Source organism: Callorhinus ursinus, unplaced genomic scaffold, assembly GCF_003265705.2.
Source record: "Callorhinus ursinus isolate GAN/ISIS: 27379988/994484 unplaced genomic scaffold, GSC_fseal_2.0 scaffold18, whole genome shotgun sequence".
NCBI lineage: Eukaryota > Metazoa > Chordata > Mammalia > Carnivora > Otariidae > Callorhinus > Callorhinus ursinus.
In genome coordinates this window covers 12,069,323-12,075,368 of record NW_027397080.1, presented here as the reverse complement: position 1 = coordinate 12,075,368, position 6,046 = coordinate 12,069,323, and positions in this window count along the sequence as shown.

The window sequence follows — 6,046 nt, the reverse complement described above, 5'->3', positions numbered from 1 at the left end:
TGCTTTCAACCTCGTGAAGCTAGTGACTGGACCCTGGAATGCTGCTGAACATTCAGCAATAACATACAGCTGGGAGGTGACCTTGGCCTTACTTTTCCTCCCACCTCTTATATAAATGGATGCAATATATAGACCCTAATTTGCGTGCAGAATGTCAACCATAAGGGATTCTGGAAAATACAGTGTTTAACTTTTCAGTGTTTAACTTGGCAGTATGAGGAAGAGATTGGAACAGATCCTGATGGCCAATTCGCCATATCTACGCTAGTTTACACTTTGATCTTTTAGGGATCTAAACATGCTCCCTAAAAGGAGATATCCAAAGTCCCATTAGTCGTGTATCCACCTCTGGGTGATGTTCATCCTAGTTCAGTCGGAATTCTACCTCAACAACCTAAGGATTACATGATCAAGTTAGCAACAATAACACACCTTATAATACTAGGGAAAATGTGGGAGGTAAGGAAGAAATGGGTTGATACTTATAAATGTACACACAATAGAGCAAGGAAAAAATATGAAACGCCAACATAGCCCTCATTTCTCAATTTTTCATGAATTAGTTATTTATATTCATACATTTTTTAAATTTTTTTAAAGATGATTTATTTGAGAGAGAGATCAAGCATGAGTGGGAGAGGTGGGCAGAGGGAGGGGCAGAGGGAGAGGGAGAAGCAGGCTCCCAGCTGAGCAGGGAGACTGATGCGGGTCTCCATCCCAGGACCCCGGGATCATGACCTGAGCCGAAATCAAGAGTCAGACACTTAACCAACTGTGCCACCCGGGTGCCCTCATACATTTCTTTTAGAACTTTGAGTCCTGAATATGGAAGGACTGGAAGTAGCCCTAGAGGGTCCTTTAGGTTCCAGACATACCCCTTCTTGCTCCCACTGAGCAACAGCAGACCTGTCTCCCTCAGTAATCAAGATCAATCTACCTAACATGATGGCCCCCTTTTGGCTATTGGTTCAGGGGACGAAGAGCCCAAATTGGTCAGAAAGCTTTTGGTCCGATGGACTCATTGTTGTGTGCTCTGGTGGAAGTATTTCTCCTCTGGATATTGAGGCTTTTGTTTGTTTGTCTGTTTGTTTGAGAGAGAGAGAAAGAACGAGCAGGGGAGGGGCAGAGGGAGAGAGAGAGAATCTTAAGCAGACTCCATGCCCAGTGCGGAGCCCAACTCGGGGTGCTCATTCCCACAACCCTGAGATTGATCATGATGTGAGCTGAAATCAAGAGTCAGACGCTCAAATAACTGAGCCACCCAGGTGTCCCTGGGTATTGAGACTTCTAAACTAACAAAGACCAAATTCACAGGGACAAGCAGCAGAACATATATTGGTCACTGTTTCAGAACATGTACCTCATCCTGTGGGACAGAACTTCAGCCTCACAAGATGTTGTTTTCCAGTAGTCTTCAGTAAGCTGTTTTACTGTTCTCTGGGGCCGCAGGTCTTAGCCCCATTGGCCCTAGCTTACTTAGCTCACCTAGGTGGGCAATGTGTGGAATACTACACGATGAATATGGTTCAGTAAGTTCATGGATGATGATAAAGGAAAATGATATCAGCTAATACCTGTAGTACTAACTACAGGCTAGGCTCTGTTATATGTATTCACTTAATTCTCACAGTCCCAAATGATGAAAATGAGATAGAGAGGTTAAATAATTTGCCCAAGGTCATAAGCTACTTAAATGGTGGAGTTAGAAATTCCTATCCAGGTATTCTGGCTCTGGAGTCTATCATCTTAACCACTGTGCTTCTCAAAGTGAATGTGCAATCAAATTTACAATCAAATTTAGAATAATGGGAAGGGGGAAATGTCTTTAGTTTCATAATAACTGAAATTTTATTTAACGTTTCTTTGTGAATATTTTAGGTTTGACATTCATGGAAACAATCCATATCTTGAATGTGTGTCTATTCCAGTGAGGAAAGTCCCTGTGTTCTCAGTGATGGAAGGGATCTGATCTGCTAGTAAGTGTGTAGTTAGTCCCCCCAGAGCATGGAGCAGGGCTCAGTAGTAAGCCAACAACAGCTTCTCAAAAGAATAGGCATTGCCAAAATTAGCACGACTTGACTCCAAAATCTTAAGGCCTAGTGCTGTGGTTCTTTTATAGAAGTTTGCTGGTGTGTATGTACACAGTATCCTCATTTGCCAAGGGACTTTGAACACCACTGGATCTGCTGGGTCATAAAATCCAAGCCGGTTACATTACAGCCTATTCCAACTGGTGGCCATTCTCTTTTCCTTGACCCATCAAAGTCAGGAGCTGTATGAGTTACTTGGTAAGCAGGTCAGCACAGCATAACCAAATGTGGTAGGTTACCTCCAATATCAAAAAAGATTAAATTCTCAGGATTTTTCTCAGTGGTGGCAGGTGTACAGTGCAATAGTTTATCTTTCACTGTAGATAACCTACCATGCTCCAGGCTACTGTTCTGGATTCCTACAAACCTCCTGGAGGTGGCAGGCTCATAATCTCCACAGGGATTATCTCCTAGCCTCTAGAACACATGTGTTTTACCAAGACATTTAGACACCTGCTACTTCCGATTAGGTCCAAAAACATGATGTTATCACATGTAGAGTGGTGTGCTGGGAAATGAGATGATTTAAGTGCCTACCAATGGGATTTCAACAGAGCTGGAGAGGTGATATAACCCAGATGTAGGACAGTCAGATGGACTGTTGACCTTGGCAGGTGAAAGTCATCTGCTTGTGATGTTTTCTGCTCATAGGGCTAGAGAAGAAAGCATCTTCCAGGTCACTGCCCCCAGGTGCTGGGGCAGGTGCTGACCTGCTTCATGAAGAGATTATATCTGAAATAACAGCTGTGAGTCAAGTCCTGTACAGGGCAAACCTATACTTTAAATGTGGATAAGATAGAGATCAGCACTCCTGAATTTCTCAGTCTTTGAGGGTGGCACTGATATCTAGCATGCCCTCAGGAATGCACTTACTGCTTTTGAATTATGATTCTGCTGGGGAAGGACAGTTCCAAGGGCTTTCTTTTGCTCTTCTTACCACAATAGCTTTAACTCTAGAGGTCAATGTGAAGATTCTGCCAGTTGCCAAGTATGTCTGTTACAACTGTTCCTACCAGAACTGAGAAATAACCACAGGATGAATATGTGAGATAGATCTGGGCCAAAATTCCTTTTAAAGTATTTGATCCCCATGCATTAGTCTGCAAGATATGCTATTACAAGTACCACAAACTGGGTGGCTTAAACACCACAAGCTGATTGGGCTAGAAATCCGAGATCAAGGTGTTGGCAGGTTTGGTTCCTTCTGAGGTGCTGTGAGGGAGACTCTGTTCTGGGCTTCTCCCCCTTCTGGTGGTTTGCTGGCAATCTTTGTCATTCCTTTGCTTCTGCTGCATCATCCTGATCTCTGGCTTCATCTTCACATGGCTTTCTCTGTTTTTGTGTCTCTGTGTTAAAATTTTTCCTTTTACATATGACACCAATCATATTGGGGTAGGGGCCTACCCTACTCCTATATGACCTATTTTAATGCAATTACCTCTGCAACAGCCTTATTTCCAAATAAGGTCACATTCTGGGGTATTAGGGGTTAGGACTCCAACACATACATTTTTGGAGTACACGATTCAACCCGTAACACCCCATAAACCTCTATTCTAAGTAGTGGGCCACAAAGACCTTTTAGGTCCCTTAGGATTACTGCTAGCATAGTCCTAGTTTCTAAGTATTCCCGAAAGGCCTGAGTATTTCCATTTCCCTAAGCACAGGAACATAGATAAATGGCTTAAGGTTCCTTTGGGGAAGGCTAAAAGGTTTACAATTACAGTTATGGTGATATTGTTGGGTGCTCCCTCCAGGGCACTAAGCACCCCTTTATTCAAGGGCCTTGGGTCTGAGAATTCAGTGAGAGTTTGTAACTCCATTTTGGTGACTCAAAATAGGCCTCTTTTTGCCAGATCTGGAGTCTTGCTTTGGGTTATACAAACCAAATAGGACCATCAACCCCAGCTCTGTTGCCTTGGGATTGCCCCTTGGCCCCTGCCGCTCCAGGATCCCATCATCCTCACTGGTATCAGGGATTCCATTTCAACAGCAGCATCTCCGAGCTTCAATCCCAGCTTATGGAGGATACAAACTATAGTATTTTTCCAGATGAGGTGTTCCCCTTATCTGTGTACTTTCCAATTCCTTCGTGAAAGGAATATCCTCTGAGCAATTCTGGAGGGCAAAATTAGATGAATAAGTCACACATATGATAAATCTGCATCAACATTTCTATGTTCATGTTTTTGGATTCATCTTTTAATGCTATACTAAGGAATGTCTGGCATTTCAATTTGAGTGTAGACCACTGTTCAGTCCAGGCTTCATCTAACCAACCAGCTAAGGACTCTTAGCTGCTAAAGTCAATATATTGAATCCAGTATCTCTAGGATTTTCATATTAATAAATTCAACCCAAATGAAAATAATGTTCTTTTCTTCCTGGTCTAAACTTTTAAAATCCAGGCTTCTGCTGATTCAAATCAACAAAATCTTATAATTCTGTAAGACTTCCCTTAGATCACACTTTGTGTTTGCTTCCAAAAGCATACTGGGATGGGACTCTAGTTACAGATCTGGTGGCAATACGGGGTAGTGGGTGGGACATAAGTATTGGTTCCCTTTCAAGGCAAGTACCCGAGGGTCTCCAAGTAAGACAGGACCAGCCACATCAGTGAGGGGAAGAAAGGCTGTTTCTGCCGGTCAGAGAAGGTAAGTGGACTCTGGATTCAGAACACTGGAGTTTATCCAAATCCACTCAAATGTCCTCATTTCTCATTTCAGGGTCCCACTCTCTCCCAAACAATGCTATAATTTTCACATAAGAGACGTGATAAGGGGGTGGCTCAGTCACTAAGCATCTGCCTTCGGCTCAGGTCTTGATCCCAGTGTCCTGGGATGGAGCCCCACATCAGGCTCCCTGCTCAGTCAGGAGCCTGCTTCTCCCTCTCCCACACCCCCCTGCTTGTGTTCCCTCTCTCTCTGTCAAATAAATAAAAAATCTTAAAAAAAAAAAGAGAGAGATGGTAAGGCTATGAATTCAACTTATGTTGTAATTCTATAACCCAGAATCTCCTTCTGATTTTCATGTATACCAGCCTTGTAGTTGCAAGAGATGAAATTCTTCTGGGGCTCTCCTATACAAGCTTTCAGCTGAAAACATAAAGTTCTTGAGCCTTTGGTTTTATTTCCTTTACTTTTTAAAAAATTTTTATTTATTTATTTGAGAGAAAGGGCGCACATGCATAAGTGCACCCATGTGTGGGGGGGAGGGGATGAGGGGCAGCGGGAGAGGGAGAGAATCCCGAGCAGACAGCGCAGCTGAGCATGGAGCCCAATGTGGGGCTCAATCCCAAGATCCTGAGATCATGACCCCAGCCGAAACCAAGAGTCAGATGCTTAACCGACTGAGCCATCCAGGCACCCCTCTTTCCTTTACTTCTTCAGCGCAGCCACCACCATCTAGGCCCTCATTTCTTACATGATGGTCTGTAGTGGCAGCCATTTGATCTGCCAAAGTCCTCCAAAAGACATTTCAAGTGACCACAAATATAAGTAATCTTTGTCTACTGCTTTCCAATGGCAATTTTATCCTCATTTCCTTCAAGTCCAACAGAGTCACAACTAATCTAAGAGTCCCATGTTTGACGGCCTATTGCCTATAACCATTTTTGGAACCAAATACCATTATCAGCGTTTAGTAGTTGTAAGAAACAAAACCCTTCTACCTATTTTAAGTAGAAAAGGATTCAATACAAATAAATTAGGTGCTTGCAAGAATTGGAAAGCCTGAGCAAGTGGGCTCTAGGACGGACCTCCAGGAAAAACTGACTGGTCTACCCTGGTAGACCTCTGCGACCATCAAGATGAGGCATCAGGAGGCCACCACAGGCTGACTATAAGAACACATATCACTGTTATTTATGGATCAGGAAGCCCTTCATTCACAAAACTATGGACAGATATTGGAATACTGTTGAAGAGAAACCCACGGCCTCTATATCCTTGCAGTAG